Below are 17,841 nucleotides of genomic sequence, written 5' to 3' on the forward strand. Positions count from 1 at the left end.
TTCTAGATTGCTAACAGGCACGGCTAAGCAGCAATTATCCACCTCCCCCCCACACACAGATGTTGCAAGGGGAAGCACAAGTTTCAATCTGTCATCTTACCAGGAACGTAAGCCTTATCATCGGTGAGGCCGTGAAGCTCCGCCAGATTCTTTGAAAGGCGAAATGTGGGTCTGCGAACAGTCAGCAGACCATTCTTTCCATTTGCGACCTGTTCTGTAACTACACTGAAGGTCCCAAGTCGAATAATTCTCACGTCCTGCAAACAGAAGTGAAGAGAAGAATTAGAAGCACGTGAGATGGACAAACGGACTGAGGACTTGCCAGAGCATGGCCATGGTGCTATGTGCTCTGCCCACTCCTGGCATACAAAGGGGCAAGACAGAGCCCTCTGGAAAGCTTGGGCAAAGCCTTGGGGAAGTCCTTTGGAAGAACATGCCAGATGTTTTCCTCCCCCTCCTCCTCCCTCTCTCCAAAGCTCAAGGAAATCATCCCTCACATCCAGAAGATCCATCAAAGGGTTTCCAAGAACGGGGATAACCTCAGAAAAACGTGCCAGGCTCCCCCTTTGGCCTTTCACTCTGCCAGGGGGGATTAGAGAAGGCTCAGGAAGCCTCCGACCCTTCCTGCACCTGAAACTGGACTGGAGAGCTGGCATCTCACTTAAGGGAGAAGTTGCTCTGTGGCACATCTCTCATTTGCAGCAGCCTTCTCCAGGGGGTTTCCTTTTGTTTTCAAAGGCAGGGGCAGAACAATTGCACCCAATGGCACAGAGCTATCAGGATTGCTGAAGCCATCTGGGGTGGAGGGGAGGAACAGGATGGCAGACCCACCTTGTTCAGCACCAGCTGCTCCGTAATGTAGGCTGACACACCGCCCCAGATACGCAGGCGCTCTGGAAAGCAAGGGAAAGGCACGTCATACTCTGGGGTGGCTAGCTCACAGCCGTTCAGCACGCGCCTAACCAAGGAGAGCGCAAGAGCAGGCGTAACCAAACAGCACCCCCCTCCCCAAACTAACCCCATCCCTGACAGGGGCTGCAGAGCTGAGGTGAGCACTCCCTTTAGGCTGCAACCTGTCATCTGACCCCGGCAGAGGGCTGCACCTGAAAGAGGCATGGAGAGGCATGGGCATGGAGAGCCTGCCGGCCAACATCTGCAGTGCCTCTCCCAGCTCAAAGCTTGCTCTGCTAGTCTGGAGGCACAAAGAGATCCCGGGGGGAGGACTACAGGCAGAGGCTGGGCTCCCACACGGAAAGCCCAGCTGAGCTGAGGAAAAGCCCGAGGACTGGTTGCGAGAGCGTGCACTTCCCACAGTCTCGCCAAAGCCCAGCAGGAGCTGCAGGACACTGCAGCCTTCCTCAGAGGGGTCTCCTTTCCTTCCAGATGCAGATCTCAGGGGGCGGCACCCTCCCTAGGGATACTGTCACTGGATTTCCACCCCACAGAGGTCAGTGCTGTGCCTGCAGGAGTCCAGGGGCTCAGGGCATCCCCAGGGGGCTCCCCTGCAAGGCCAGGGATCCCCCGTACCGGATCCCCACATGCACAGGCTCTGCACGACCAGCAGAGCAGCTCCAGCTCCTTCCCACAGCTGACAGCAGCGGCAGAGGCAGGGCCAGGACCCAGCAGCCCTGGCAGCCACATCGCCCCCTGCACCAGAAGGGACCATCAGTCAGGGCTCTTGGGGCTCCCACCAGCCCATTCAGCCACCCCCACAGCCCCAGGGCTTCCTCAGCCATGAACAGAGTTCAGACTCTCAACAACAGCACTCCTGAAGGAGCTCCCAAAGGCCTTACCCCAGAGGGGGAGTGTTGGCACCCCCTGCCCACGTTGCGTCCCATGGCCAGCATCCCAGAGCTCCATCTTTGTCCTCCTCACTCTGGCTTAACCCTGGCAGTGGGAGGGTGCCTTGCAAACGCCTCCTCTCCACTCTCCTCCTCCACACACCACCCGCAGCGCCCACGCTGCCCTGTGGCCTCCCCTCGGTGGCTCCCGCTCAGGCCTTGGCAGCTCCTGGCAGCAGAGCGGTGCCGCTCCACCAGCCTTGCCAGAGCGTGTGGGGAGATGCTGGGGCCGCGTGGGAGGGGGGACTGTTGCTGTGACATGGGATGTCCCCTGTGACCACAGCCCGTGTCACAGAGGGGGCATGGCCCCCCCCTCCGCCCCAGGGCCCCTGGCCAGGGCTGGCCCTGCAGCGGGCAGGGGCTGCACGAGGCAGTTGTGGGGGCTGCTCCTGCCCCCGCGGAAGCTATGTCTCAGGGACAACCCCACCAGGGGTCCCAGCTGCGCTGGACACTGCTGCTGCCCTCACCCCGGCCATATTCCCAGTGCAGGAAACCTGGCTGCGAGGGAGGGCAGTGGAGCACTGTGCCGCGCTTGCCCCACTGGGACACAGCACAGCCTGCTGCTGCCAGCAAGGAAGCACTGACACCTGACCACACTCGAACCTCTAGCAATTACTTGGCATGGCTCAAAACATTGTTCTTGGGGCATGAACAAACGGTTCCTTCCCTTGCCAGTTAGCTTGTTCAGAAAACTGGCAGGTAACTGCTGTTAAGCACCGTTAACCTGGAGAGGTGTTTTTGGCCTACTGACTGCAGCACTTTAGGACCTGAGATGGATGGAAACTGATCTGTGAGGGGGACAAACTGCCCCCGAGGAAGTCCCTGGGGGAGGGCAGCCTTCAACCCATCCACACGGGGCACACTGTTAGCAGGTTCCCTGTCCATAGCGTTAGGCAGGAGAGGCAAGGATGGTGGAGAGGAGAATTGCCGGGCTTTGAGAGCGTAGGCACATGAGTGGAAACCCGTCTGCAGTGTGCGCCCTGATCCTGCAGCACCCCTGAATGTAGCCAGCATGGGTCTTTCCTCAGTGCAGTGGTGGGATTCAGCTGGTGGCACCAGGTCCATTGGAGATGCCCTGGGGTGTCTGTCCAGCAGCCACTTGCAGGTCCTGCCAGCTGTGCACGCTTCTGCTGGACACCCAGACATCTCACAGGGCCCTGGAGGAATATGTTTCGACCATTGAGTACCTGCCCTGAATTACGCTACATGCCCACAGTGCAGGGATGTACGTGTGCCTAAGCTTCCTAAGGAATGGAGATCTCATAAATACAGTGGATGGAGCCTAGAAAGAGACTTCACTCTCCACATTGCAGTCGCTTGCACATGGCTTGGATCACCTCTGGCACCTCAGATGTCACCTGGCGTTTCCACATGAGCAACTGACTCCTGCCCTCTATCGCCTTTTGACTAGAACGGCAGCATAGGCAAGGAGCTTGCACGCCTGCACCTCTTTTGTGCACATCGCAGCTTAGGGAAGAGGAATCCCACAACCCACTCCTGTGGGTCAGTGGCGTGCATGGGATGCAGCTGACTGTCCCTCCAGCTCAAGAGCTTCTCACCCAGAATTCGATGCCCAGGTTGACTCAGTTGAATCACTGCCCTGAGCATGGGTAAATGGCCTCCCTTCTCAGCACTGTCTGAGTGTCCTGTCCATTTAGGGGACAGAAAGGGAGACGTCCAGAGGGGGATAGCTCCACTTCTGTTAGGCACCCCCTCCCCGCCCCGAGAGGAAAAATGACACAACTTTCTAGAGGTTCTAGAGTTTTCCTCTATTGTGTAGAGAAGGAAAGGAGGCGATTACTTTCGTCTGCTTCAAAGCACATTCCCCGAGAGGAACCCTGTGGCCTTTCAGGAACACGCAGCCTCAGAGCCCCGCGGACATCTCGAGGAAGCCCAGGCACAGAGAAAGTCACGCGCCTTCAGCTGGGCCCTCACTCCTGAGCCAGGCCAGGCTCCTAGCACAGAGGGAGCTCACAGCAACCTGGTGGCACTGCACAGAGACAGCTCTGTCCAGGAGCAGCTCCTCTGCCAAGAGCAGCAGGGCTGAGGGCCCTGCCAGCCAGCGCTGAGATAAGATGAGACAAAAGAGAGGCAAGGTAAACGCAGTCTGGAGGGAGGGAACAGCTGAGAGCGCACTCTGGCAGAAATGTGCACAGCCCTTTCAGTGGGAAGTCTCTGGCTGCAGGGCAGTGCTGCTGAGGTTACCAGAGGGGTCTTCGAAAACTAGCACATCAGCACAGATGGGCTCTTCCATGAGAGCTCTCTCGGCCTCTCCGGTGGGCAGCAGGTGGTGCTTTGGGGCAAGCATTCGCTGCCACATCCTCAAAGGGACGGGGCATCAGGGCTATACCCAGTATGCTCTGGTCCCCCACAGCTAAGGCAACACTGTGCATCAGCAACAGCTTACTCACGTCCTACTTCCACGATAGGGCCCGTGAAGCAGCAGCGCCAATAGAGCTGTATGCACCAGCTCACCAAATCCCTGTGTATTACAGGCTGTTCTGGCTGCACTGCTTTTACATCTGCACCAATTATTGGCCTCATCACACATGTCCCATAAACAATTAAACTAGCCTACTGAAGGACGGTGGGGAGCCTAAAACCACATTTGTGACTGACCCTTGCATGGTGAGGTCACAGCTGCAGACACTTGGTGACAGGGTAAATGCAAGTTTGGGGGCTGGGGGCTCCCGCGGGGCCAGAGGCGGCCCAGGCCGGGCCGGGCCTTCCCCAGCAGCTGCTCGCAGACAGCCGGGCCGGGCCGGGCTCCGGCTGCCCCCACGCCCACGCGGAGCCAGTCGCTCTGCCCGGCCCTCAGCCCTCGGCCCCGGCTAAAGGCTCTGGGCGCCCCGGTGCCGGGAGACGCTGCCCGGCGCAGGACGAGCCGCCTCTCGCCCCCTCGCTGCCCGCCGCACGGCCGCAGGGCCCGAGCCCAGCAGGGAGGGGGCGGCAACCCTGGCCGCAAGGGCCCCGCCCCGCCCGGCGGGCGAGCGCCAGCAACGCGCATGCGCCGAGGGAGCCCTGCGCCTCCCCCCCTCCCGTTTCGCCCTGGCGCCAGCCCCGGCGCACGCCAGCCCCGCCCCCCCCGCCGGCCCAGCCCCGGGAGGCCCCGCGCCGCGGGAGCCAATGGGGGAGCGTGGGGCGGGGTCACTTCCGGCGCGGGGGCGGGGCCTATGCGGCCATGGCTGCCGCCGGCTGCCGCTGGGCTCCGGTCCGCGGCGCCGCCTCCTGCCCCGCTCGAGGCTCGGGGGAAGCCGCTGCCGCGGCGCCGCCCACCGCTTGCAGCTGCTGCGCAGTCAGCCCGGAGCCCCGCTGCAGCCTCTGCTGCGCTGGCGTGCCCCGGAGGCACCGGCTGCCTCCCGCTGGCTGGGAGAGCCGGGGGCGAGCGCGCGGGGAAGGCGCCGGGCTGCGCGGGGGCTGCGGGAGTTGTCCTCCGGGCCAGCACCTGCGGGGAGACGCTGCCGCCGCCGCCGCCGCCGCCGCCACCCGGGAGCTGCTGCCCGATGGCCGAGCTCTGCTCAGGGCAGCCGTGCGTGCCTCGGCAAGGGAATGGAGAACAAGCAGCTCCGCTGTGGCTGGGGGCAGGTGCTGCTGGTGACCGCCCAGGGGAAGAGTGGTGCTTTCAGCTGGCGCTGTAGCCTGGCAGCTGCAGAAAAGCCTCAAGCTTGCTTCGCGCCCCTCCTCCCCCAAGATGCCCTGAGTTCCCTGAGAACATCCTCTGGAGAGAAATAGCCCCTTGCAATCTTCTGTGCTGTCTGGGCTGCAGAGCCCATGTACCAATGGTTGCCTGTTGGAGCTGAGCTGGCTGGGGACTGGGCTCCCAGAGCTGATCAACCTCCATTCTCTGTCACGTTGACTTGAGAGGACACGTAAGGCCTGGGATGCAGAATACTGTATTCCCCAGCTGGTTGCTATGGGGATGGAGGTCTGATTTTCATCCTGATCTGAATGTTTCTGCTGCTGCCATCTGCCACACAACTGACTCCTTCCTGACAGGAAGTATATTAGGGGCTCAGCCATAGCAAGCCTGGGTCAAGTAGAAATCTTGACAGTGCTGGGAAGCGTAGGTCTCCCCAGAGCCCGGTCAGACAGGACAGGAGTGAAATCTTTCCTCAGTGTAGGCCAGGACTCAGAAAGGTGGAGCCAGAAGAGGTTTTAAACATTAAGACTGACATTCTCTTTGTGATGCCTTGGGTATTTCTAGGCTGTAGTCTAGAGAAATCTTTTGTTCAGTGTGCTTTTAGAAAACATGAAGGAGTGACAAGTGACCTGTTCTGCTTTGGTGTTTAGAGACCACCCAGCTGTGGTGCTAAGGGCTGCTTTCCTCAGAGGCCCCTCTGGTGCAGTACCATGTTCTCTGGAGGCTGATGCCATGCAGGGATGGAGCCTGGGTCTGTGTATCATGTGTTGTTTTACAGTCCTTGGGTTCTCCTGCTGCCAGACAAGTCACCTGGAGCAGACTTTTCCCAAGGGTTTGTTTTAATTCTTTTGAGCAGCCAACTTGATGTCCATATGCAGATCTGCAAGTAGTGGTAAATACTGGAAAGACAGAGAAGTGCTCCGTTCTCAGCAGGTGGCTGGGTGCCCCTGCAGCCTTTTCACCAATCATCTCACGCAAGAGAAGGTCAGGCCCCATTTTGCCCCTTTCTCCATTTGCTGTTGGCCCTGTAGCAACTCCAGTCTCTAGAGATGGGCTTCTTCCTTCTGCTCTTGAGCCCAAGCTTTCGGCTAGGCAGGGAAGCAGTCATGGGAGCTGGTAGGGACACTTAGGATTTACAGCTGCATATCCATAATTAGTGATTCCAGTTAATAAAGGCAGCAGCGGCATGGTATTTTTCTGGCTTTTATAATCATGAGAATCCTATCAGCTAGTTTTGGGTAAGGAGCAGCAGAGTTTTGGTTGAGGAATATGGAAGGGATCCAAAGCCATCAGGACAGATGCCGCTTCCTCACTGGAGGAGCTTGTGGGGGGAATCTCATATGTGGGGCAGGAAGCCCAAGAGGAGTGACTCTTCTGTCTTTGCCATGGTCAGACTGCTTGTGCCTGGCTGGGGCTTCTCTGGGTCAGAGCAGGAAGAAGTGAAAGAATAAGTTGTGCAAGCAGTCACACTGTTACAGAGGGGCTGGTAGAGGCCTGGGGCTTTGCTGCAAATTGATGGTCTCATGTAAAAACTCATTGTTGTTGTCAGCTAGCTATTGCTGCTGTGAGGTTGGATTTAGAGGGAAAGTGGCATGGAGAAGCATTTCTCTAGTCAGACTGCTTCCTTAAGGCCTTTCTCGTAAGATGAGCAAGGTTGTAATAGCTTAGCAAAGGTAGTTGCTCTGGTGTAGATCATGCACGGGCAGTGAGCCTGCGCTTGAGTGGACTGTGAAAGCTAGAGTTGGGAAACAACCTTATGCTTCCTTCTTGAAAAGCAGCAGATTTGGAAGCTGGCCTAGGATACCTTGAAAGCTACGCAACACAACCACAAGCTTTCATGTGCCTTAAGGAAAGCTTCTGGTGAAGTGTCCGGACAACGCAGCCTTTATGAATGGTGTGGGTCTACATAAGGACATGGGCTTCTGCACGGGCTTCACCTTTCCTGTTATATTTAACCCTAGACTCAACCCCCGTTGAGCATTTTTGAATGATACTTCCAAGTCATGAAGAAAAGCATGCACCTTTCCTTTTTGCAGAGGCAGCATGAGTCAAGGTAGCTGAACGGAAACTTGCGCCAATAAAGAAGTAGCACCCACTCAACTGATGAACTGGTGTCACACTGGGCTCATGTTCACTTAGGGTGGCTGACAGATTGCCTAGAGCAAAGCTCCTCTTCCCCCAGCAGTTGCACTCTGTGCTCCGCCAAAACCAGCATAAAGTCTTTCATCAGCCAAATGGATAGCAGTATTTTTGCTGTCTGTGCTGGGCCAAGTGTGTAGAGGCCAGGAGAAGACAACCTGCTCCTGCTGGACGTGCAGAAAGAGTTGGATGGCAAGGGTAAGGAGTTGTTATTCCCCGTGGGGAAGAATAACTCCTTCCACCGTTATAGGCTAGAGGTCAACTAGTAGAAAAAGACCTGGGGGCCCTGGTGGACACCAAGTTGACCACAAGCCAGCAATGTGCCCCTGCGGCAAAGAAGGCCGTGCTCATCCTGGGCAGCATTAGGAAGAGTGTTGCCAGCAGGTCAAGGGAGGTGATCCTTCCCCTCTGCTCAGTGCTAGTGAGTCTACACTTGGAGTGCTGGATCCTGTATTGGGCTCCCCAGTACAAGAAAAGGCATGGACCTACTGGCACAAGTGCAGCCACAAAGATGATTAAGGGCTTGGAGCATCTGTCCTACAGAGAGAGGCTGAGAGAGCTGGAATTGTTCAGCCTGAAGCAGAGAAGGCACATGGGGGATCTTATGTATATCAGCATGTATAAATACCTAATCGGGGAGGAGTAAAGGAGACGGAGCCAGACTCTTCCTGGTGGTTCCCAGTGACAGGACAAGAGGCAATGGGCACAACTTGAAACACAAGAAGTTCTCCTTAAACCTAAGAAAAAAAAAATTACTGTGAGGTTGGTCAAACACTGGAACACGTTGCCCTGAGAGGCTGTGGAGTCTCCATCCGTGGACAGGTAACTCTGGCAGCCGCAGCTGTAGAAGAAAAGCACCTCAGGATCACTGCAGCTTGCAGAGGAACAGCACAAGCCCGGGACCTAGAACAAAGTTGCCAAAGTTTCTTCTGAGGCAAATTGACTCTCAAACTCTATCCAGGAGTAAAGGTGCTGAGCTCCCTAGGTTGCTCAGCAAGACAGCAAGAGGAACAGCCTGCTTGGTCCTGAGAGCACTGGTGAGGCTGCACCTCGAGTGCTAGGTCCAGTTCTTGATTCCCCAGGGCAACAAAGACATGGACTTCCTAGAGCGAGTCCAGCAAAAGCCTAAAAAGATGTTTGAGAGACTGGAGCATCTCTCCCGTGAGGAAAGGCTAAGAGAGCTGGGACTGTGCAGCCTGGAGAAGAGAAGACTGAGGGGGGATCTACTCAATGTCTAGAAGTATCTGAAGGGAGGATGTCAAGAGGATGAGGCGAGAATCTTCTCAGTGGTGCCCAGTGACAGGGTGAGAGGCAATGGGTACAACTGAAACACAAGCAATTGTGTTTCCATAGGAGAAGACTTTTGTACTGTGAGGTTGATCAAACACTTCAACAGGTATCCCAGAGAGGTGGTGGCGTCTCCATCCTTGGAGGAATTCAAACCTTGATTGGAAATCCTGCTCTAGGTGGCCCTGCTTTGAAAAGGAACCCTGCTCATACCTATCTTATAAGGAAGCTTTTTGGAAGGTAGGAAACATTTTGAACCTGACCGGGATGTTCACATGTCCATCCAGCAGTCAGGCACTGTGACACTTGTGTCCAGATGTGAGGTCCCAGACTGATCATGATGGCTTGGAGGACAAAGGATGCCAGCTAGAAGTCCTCCCCATGCCTCCTGGGCTCTTCTTAAGTTGGTGACCATTTGCAGAGTTTGGCTATGCCTTCTTGTATCCTTTTGGAGCTGCCCGTTGCCACTGTCTCCCTCCAGTCCCACCTCTGTGATGCCTCAGGAGTCATCCCTGTTCTTTCTCTCCATATTGGGGTGTCTTGCGAAACAGCAGGCAGAGGTGCTGGGATCTTGTGGACCTGCTGCGCTGAGTGCTGTTAACACGGGCCATTCTGAGAGCTCTTTCCCAGCTGCATGCTCCTGTGGGTGCCTCTGCGCACAGACAAGTCCCAGTCATTCTCCATCTACACCAGCTTGAGCCTTTTTCTTACAAACCTATACGGAGAGAGGAGCCTTTCTGAGACGGGGGGGCGGAGCAGGACGCAATGAAAGGGGGCAAAGTCCATGGTGCTTCCTTAAGGAGCACCATGGGGATGGGCCCTGTGCAGCCTGAAGGCCCCCGGGCACTTGGTTTGGGGGTGGTCGTGTTCAGTCTGAGGGCCATGAGAGCACCCAGAAAGGCAGCTGGGCTCTGGTGAGCAGCAGAGCCCAAAGTGCAGGCCTGGGGGGGCAGACAGAGGAGTTAAGGAGACCTGAAGCCCTGGAAAGTGAACTGGTGCATGAGAAGGGTGTGTGGGGACCACACAAGAGGGCAAGTGGAGGCTGCCCAGGAAGGGCTGGCCCTGCACCAAGCGGGAGGGACCATCCTTCCCTCATGGGGTTGGCAGGTGACAGCGGGGCCCTTTGTGATTGTGCTGCTGTGACATGTGCCCATGTCACAGTCAGGCGCTGGCCCAGCCTCAGCCCAGCAGTGTCCGGGAGGACAGGACAGGGTCAGAGCAGGAGTGTGCAGGGCTTGTGGAGGAGGACCCTGAGCACAGCCTTTCCCTGCTGCCCCCAGGCAGCCCTGCAGGACCAGGGCATTTCCCTAAGGCTTCCCTGGCTCCCGGCCTGCGTAAGAAGGATGGGGGCGGGGGGCATGTCTGTGGGGTCCAGGGTATTTAAGCAGGTGGGGGGAGATGGTGACGCAGGGCTGGGGATGATGGCGCCCACAGCCACCACTGGCCCTGCAGGGTTAAGGTTTCCCAGGAAGAGCTGGGCACCCACCACCAGCAGTGCTAGGGTGACACCAGCATCGCCTGGTGTGGCCCAGCATCTGAAATGTCTTGGGAGGGACCGCCCAGGAGCAGCCCAGCCCTGCTGTCGGCCATAGCAGGGGTGCCAGGGCCCAGCACAGCCGAGGACAGACAAGGACACTCCAGCATTGCTGGCATCACCCCCCCCAGGACCCTCCACCAGCTTTGCTTGTAAGAGGCATTCCTGAAAGTGGTGCCTTGGCAAAACGTGTTGGCATCTGCCCAGTGAAGTCCTTTTGTCTGGAAAAGGACACGTACCTGAGTTCTCCTGTGCGGTCCTTTGCCCATTCCAGCCAGATGATGCCAATGTTCCTGGAGAGCCTCCAGGAGGCCTTTTCCAGGGGATTCGCTGCTTGCTGAAAAACCGTTGCCCACATTTGTTCCCCCATGTCCCAGGGCAGGCTCCTTCAGGACAACTGGCTCCCCATTCTGGCAACACAGAGATGCGGCCAGGCCTGAGTGCAGGCTCCCCCTTTGCCAACCCACAGCACCTTTTCTCCTTTCCACAGGATGGCTAAGAGACCCCCCAGCAACCCCAAGGTGGCCTGGCAGGTGGAGGAGGAGGAGGAGGAGAAGGAGAGACCCCCCCGGAGGCCCAGGGTGGCCTGGCAGGTGGAGGAGGAGCAGGAGGAGGAGAGACCCCCCCGGAGGCCCAGCGTGGCCTGGGAGGAGGAGGAGGAGCATGGAGCCCCTGAGGAGATCAGCTCCCAGGCACAGCTCCCCGAGGTGTGCGTGCCCCAGCCACTGCAGACAGGTGAGTGAATGGCATCATGGGGCTGGGCAGGTGCTTTGGAGCCGGCCAGGCACAGCATCCCCCCAGGAAGGAGGGGAGCAGAGGGGACCCAACTCCTGCTCTGTGGGACAGGCTGCGAGAGGCAGCTCAGCCCCACTTCACTGTGCTCCACAAGCACACCCCACCTGTCAGGCACCTCCCAGCCCTGGCGAGCACAGGGGAGCCAGGGTGTCAGTGCCCCGTGCCAGCCCCCTGACCAAGGGCTCGCTGGGTCCACATGGCAGGCAATGCGGCTACACAGAGGGCACAGTTCTTGTCATCTACCTCTCCTGCCTCCTACAGCTCTCCCTGATCTTTCTTTCTCAGGGCAAGGTTCTTCTGCCACCAGCTGCTTGCACGTGCAGAGAGAGGAGCAGGAAGCCCTGGAGTGCATCCAGGCCTTTCTCACAGGCCCAACAAGGGTAACTACAGACATTGCCACTTGGCCTGCACCCTGCTACCACTGGCTATGCCTCCTGTCCTCTCATGCTCTCCGTTTGTCTCTCTCCTCCTGGCTGTCAGGAAGAAGCCCAGAAGCTGAAGTTTTTGGCCTCTCTCTGCACTCTCAGCCGCTTGGCCAGGGCACAGAGCTGTGGCCAAGGCAGCCCTGCTGACAGAGCCGTCCAGGCTTGCAGCGTCCCTGTGGCCACGTGGACGGCGATGGTCTCCAAGCGCAGTACTTTGAGGAAGGTGCTGTGGGAGCTGTTCAGCATGCTGGAGGACCGGCCACTGCGCAAACCATTTATCACCGTCAGGGACGGCACTCGCATCCTTCCCCTGGCCGTGAGTTACCAGAGGAGACCTTGCTTGCCCTCAGGACTGTGCTCACCTGTCTGGGGCAAGCGGCAGGGCCCCCTGTCCCCTCCCCATCTGCCCACAGACACAGCCTGCCCCTGCCCAGGCAGCTCTTCGGCCTCCCTGTGCTGGCACCCCCCTGCCTCCCTCAGCAGACAGGAACCCCAGGAGGCCTGCTGTGCAAATGGGAGCTGAGCCCAAAGAGCCCCTCTGACTTGACCCTGACAGTCAAGCTGGGCACTCCATCTGCATCTTCTGTGTCCCCCTGGGCAGTGCCTGAGCCTCTCTCCCACACACTTCCCCCCAGGCTCCGGCAGTGCGACAGGGATGTCTCTGCAGTGAGAGCCGACTCTAGGTCTGTTCTGTAGGCAACCAGGGCACTCTATGAGCTCCTTCAGCAGTGCAGCCGCTCGCAGGAGGTGAAGGCATTTTTCTCCCACCTCTGCCTGGCACTACTCTTCCAGATTGCCTTCACTGCAGAGCTCACTCCGGAAGACGTTGCTATCTTCAGGAGGGAATGCCACCAATGGGACCCATCTACTCCCACCAGCCCTGTCAGGTGCTCCATCCCGGTTCCTCCATCCCTCCCATGCACCTGGAGCCAGGGCCAGGCTCCCAATGTGAGCTAGCCTTTGCTCTGCACACAGCTCTGCAGTGCAGACCATGGCATCTCTTTTCTGCTGCGCTGGCTACGAGCATCAAGCCCTGGTCATCAGGCAGCAGGGTGGCTGGGACATGCTTCTCAGCCCTGACACTCTCCACTTGGGAGTCATTGTACTGGCTAGGTGAGAGCCCTCTTATCTCAACTCTGTCTCACACAGTGCCCTTGCTCTGGGATGGCAGAGGGTCCCCAGGTCTGCAAGACAGGGGCTGCAGCCTCAGCCCCTGTGATGAGAGATTGCACAGCTGAGGGGGCAATGGGAGCTCCCTGCTCTTTTTCCTGCCCCCCTGTGAGAGCTGCTGGAGCAGAAGCTGGTGTTAGCAAGGGTGCGAGAGGGTGCTTGGCAGGACCAGTCACCTCCCAGGGACCTGGAGTCCCCTCCCTTTGGGACTGGGCTCAGGCCACAGAGAAGGCCGTGGGTCTGTCTGCGCGCAGTCCCACCAGAGAGAGTTATGCAGGAAAGGGGCAAGATGCACACGGGCACGTAGGAGGAGCCCATGGGGACAAGACTCCCATGTGGGCAGGAAATGGGACGTGTCGATAGGCCATGATTTCAGGGTAGGAAGGGTGTCTTTCTGCTCTCCCACCAAAACGAGCCTGAAGATGCTACCCTGGGTCTGCAGTGGTGGGGTGCAGTGGGGGAAAATGGCCACTGTGTGAGCAACTGCCAGTGGCTGGGCTAGTAGAATGCCAACGCGGCCTTACCCTGCACGTCCTGGCCACTAGGTCAGGAGCTAGACTTAGCAGTGCAATCCCAGAAGAGGTCTGCCTGCTCAGCTGCATACTGACAGAGCCTCCTTCCCCCTGCTAGAGAGATAAGGAAGAGCCCAGCTCCTGACCAGCGCTGGATCTTTGACCAGCTGGTAGTGGTACTCTGCAGGGAGGACCAGTTTCGGGAGATCCCTGCCATGGCCTTCTTCAGTGAGGTAGGCCTGATGACAGCCGGTGCCTGTCCGAGACGCTTCTGAACTGTGCTCTCTTGCATACCTGAGTGCAGGATGGGATGTCAGTCCTGCATTCCTATTAGTCCCCCTGGCCATGGTCCATCTCTGATGCCAGTTCTCTCTAGTCAGTTGCTCCTCAAAGGCAGGAGGACAAGAGGCTGCAGAGGGTTCAGAGGGCAGAAGAGCAGGTGGGCAGGTGTGCCCTGGGGCACAGGAAATGGGCTGAGGGGTCCCGCAGGCTCTCTGTGGTCACAGCTGCCTGCAGGATGGGTTTTGTGTGGCTTTGGAGCCCTTGCTCAGAGCTGTCAGTGGGCTCCAGCACAGCGTCAGGGTGCAGGGAGTGCTGCAGGCTTTGTCCGTCTCTCACTGCCATGTGTGTTTCAGCTGCTGATCTGCACTGACCTCACCAAGGTGGAGGACCGTGTGCTTAACCTCTTGCAGAGGTATCTGCGCCATCACTCTCCAGTGATGCGTTGGCTAGTGCTCAGAGGCCTCATCACAGCGTCTGAGACACCCACGATGGTGAGTAGGGGACAGCCACGCAAAGTTGTGCAACAGCGTGGAGGTGGGCAGAAGGCTAGGGGGAAGGCAGTGTCTTGGGCTTTGCGGGGAACTGGGAGGTGTGGTGGCTGTGCAGCACCAGGAGAAAGACATCAGTGCCCTCCTGAAAGGGCTCCCAGTGCTGGCACGTCCCAGCTGTTTCAGGCAGAGTTTTTCCCAGGGTAGTCTGTCTTTGCTTCACAAAAAGAATGTTCTGTGTGTCACACAGGCAAGAAAAATGCACTTGCTGCTGCCAGACTTGATGAAGGGCCTGCAGGATGCTGACAGGGACATCAGGCTGAAAGCCCTGATGGTGCTGAGGAACGTCTTCAGCTACATGGACAGGCAGAGGGCCCGCCCCAGTACCTTGCAGCTGATGGAGATGCTCCTGCCCCTCTTTGATGATGTAAGGCTGGCATGAGAGCCCAGGGCTCTGCTGCACATCCGTGGACATCCATGCATGGCCACGGGTGTGTTGTGTCCCTCTCTGCTGTGCCCACTGGTGGGTGAATTTGTACCCCCCACCAGGGAGGGTGGGTCCTGGGAACTGTCAGGAAGTGCTGTGCCCTGCAATACTCAGAACACTGTCCCGCTGCTCTGTACCATGCTGAGCCCCTGCAGCTCTTGCTATGGCTTGGGGCAGAGACAAAGAGCCAGGAGTAGACCTGAGGCCAGGGACAGGCTGCCCCTTTCCATCCAGTTCTACTGGGCGGGCCTGACCACGCCCCAGGGGGAGAAAGTCTCCTTTGGAGGCAGAGGCACCCAGCACCCAGGAGAGCCTGTGCTGCCTCTGCAGGCCAGCCCTCGGTCCCCAGCTCCCTCAGCAGCAGCCTGCTCAGCAGAGCCCCAGCCCTGGCCTTCTGCTAGGCTGGGGGACAGCTGTGCGCAGAGAGGATGAGGCCTCTTGCTGGGGCAGCCCTTCTCATGCCTGCCTGCCCCGGCCATTTGCTGAGGTCTCCCCTGCCCTCCTCCCTCCCACCAGGAGGCCAGCCAGCTGCGAGAGCTCTCCATCTTCCTCTTCAAAGACGTGATGGAGACTGTGGTGTGGAGTGACAAATGGAGGTTGAAGAAGAAAGTGCAGAGGAGCCTACTGCCACTCTTCTTTCACATGAGTGACGAGACGCGAAGAGTGGCCCAGGTGCGGATTTCTGATGCCAGCAGTGATTCAGGGAAGGCCACAACTCTGGATGCTGGCACTCCGTGGGTGGGCCTTAGCCCCGTGGGTGGATCTCAGCATCTTTGAACGTGTGTCACTGTGGGTCCTAACTTCCTGAGTCCCAGAGGATAGTGCAGAGCTGCCCTCCCTATCTGTCTCAGCCCTCCACAGCCTTCAGCCAAGGGTAGGCCCTTTCCCTAGCTCCAGCTTCCCTAAAGGGCCAGGCTGTGGTGGCTGCGGTGCCATCTCCCAGTCTCTGCTACTCTGCAGGCCTCTCGGGAAACCCTCCTTGAAGCAGCACAACTTCTGCAGTGGGAGCAGCTCAGGCATCTGGCAAAAACAGGGCAGACATGGAAGATCAGCGAGTGCATGGTAAGCACAGCCCCAAAGCTCCCAAGGGCCTGGGCCACATGAGGCAGCCTGTCCCCCATGCCCGTTGTATGGGGCACTGCGACCCAGCTATGCTCCTCACCCACTGCTGCAACCCGGAGCCCCAGCCTGGAGCTGCACACAGGTGCTCTTTCCTTGAGTACACAGCACTGACAGGCTCTTCTCTAGGCCCCTCTGGCCTCAGTGACTCTTGGCGGCTGATGGGGCACCTGCTCCCGCTGGGCCTGGCAGCACGACAGGAGGCGCTCAGCACCTGCCAGCTATGCTCCGTCCTGTGATCCCTCCGCACCTCATCACCATGTGGCCCCTGACCGGGAGCTGTGACTGTCCTGGCACAGGAGGGATGGGGAGGGTGTCCCTGGGAGGAGGGGTGGGCCTGGCCTCCTGCAGAGGGTCTGTGCCATCTCTGTGCCCTTGTGCTCTCTCCAGCTGGCACGGTACAGGAGCAGGGCAGAGGACTACATGTGCCAGAGCCTACCATACCTGCAGGACCCCCAGGCATCGTTGCGAGAGACAGCCGTGAGGTTCATTGGTGAGCCACAACACCTGGGGTCCCCCTCTGACCCAGGGCGGCCTCAGCTGCACTGTTCGGTGCTGGCCTGAGCACACAGGGGCTCTGTGTCTCCCTCTCCCATCCTTGCCCACATGGACAGGCTGATGGGAGCCCTATTCGGTCCCCCACACCCTCCTTGGGTGCTGCACTGTGCTGCACTTGGGTCAGCCCCGCCCAGGGGGAGGAGGGCATGTGGCCAGGCTGGCTGGGCAAGTGGGAGCTGTGCTGCTGAGAGCATGCTGAGGAGCGTGAGCAGTGATGGGCTGTGTGTGCCTAGGGCTCGCTGCGCGACACATGCAGCCCCAGAGTGAGGATAAGCTGCAGGCCATCTGCAAAGGTGAGTGCGGGCAGCGTGGTGTTGGCTGGGCTGGTGGGGATGGAGGAAGGTGCCCAAGCAGTGTGCTGCGCGCCCCTGTCCAGCACCAGGTGAGGAGAGCTCTATGTCTCTGTGCAGAGGGGAGAGGGGGAATCTTTCAAGGCACTCAGGGCAGCCTTGAGCAGCAACTTCCAGCTGGCCCATTGGTCCCCCAGCTTCCTCGTGGGCCTAGGAAAGGCTCAGTGGGCTGGTGCTGCCTGCAGAGTATGCCTGGGCTTTCTGCAGATATGGAGGTTTGATCTCTGCTCTTTTCTGCCTCAGCCCTTCAGCCCTTGAAGAATGACAGCCATCACTCAGTCAGTGCCCTGGCAACACAGACCATCCTGATGCTGAGGCCTCCACAGGAAAACTTCCCATCAGGATTTACCCTACGAGCCCTGCGCTATCAGCTCCGGAGAAGCTGGAGGAGGTGGCACGTGCTTCTAGGATGTTGCTCTGTTTGAGCAGAGCTAGAGCAGCAATCCTCATCCTGGGGTGCTCTGCCCACTGAGGCCCCACAGCTGAGCATGCTGGACAGCCAGGCTCATCCCTGGCATCTTCCCCTGCCTACAGGGCAGCTCCCCTGCTCAGGCGCATCCCGTCCCCAGTGTTGCTGTACAAGTTCACCCCTTTGTTGTGCAGTTCCCAAAGAAGTAGCCCTATTTCTTCGGCATGTTTGTCTTTTCTTTGCGGTGACAGAAGCAAGAGAGACAACTCAGCCCCTAAAAGAGTCAGGGGCTTGTCTTGCGAGTGGCACGATGCCCACTCTTTCCAGCAGCCCGTGGCAGTACAAAACATACCCACAGTCTTATGCCTCTGTTGCAGAGCACCAGCTGCTCTGCTGGGCCACCAAACCCAGAGGAAAGGAAGAGGAAAGCTTTTGCCAAATGGCCCTCTCCAGAAACATCCCAGAGGCCCAAACTCTCCACAGGGCTTAGGCATCATGTGGATGGGGGTGACAAGGGATGGTGTGAAGCTCTGGACCATTGCCATCACAACTGGCTTCGGAATTCAGTCCTGGAGTTTCACACCTTTTGTCTCAAGAGCTCGGCCCTGCAATTGAGGGAAACCAGGGCAGAACGTGGTGGGAAGGTCCTCCGAGGTGAGGTGGGGAGCTTCCATCCCTCTTCCAGAGTGCTCCTTTCTCTTAGGAGATGCAGGAGGCTCTTCCTCCATCTGGCCTCAGTCTCAACAGCCCAGAATAGAAACTAACAATGAGGTTTTGCCCCTTCCAAAAAGAGGCAGAGGGACCA

This window comes from Struthio camelus, unplaced genomic scaffold, assembly GCF_040807025.1.
Source record: "Struthio camelus isolate bStrCam1 unplaced genomic scaffold, bStrCam1.hap1 HAP1_SCAFFOLD_33, whole genome shotgun sequence".
Taxonomy (NCBI): domain Eukaryota; kingdom Metazoa; phylum Chordata; class Aves; order Struthioniformes; family Struthionidae; genus Struthio; species Struthio camelus.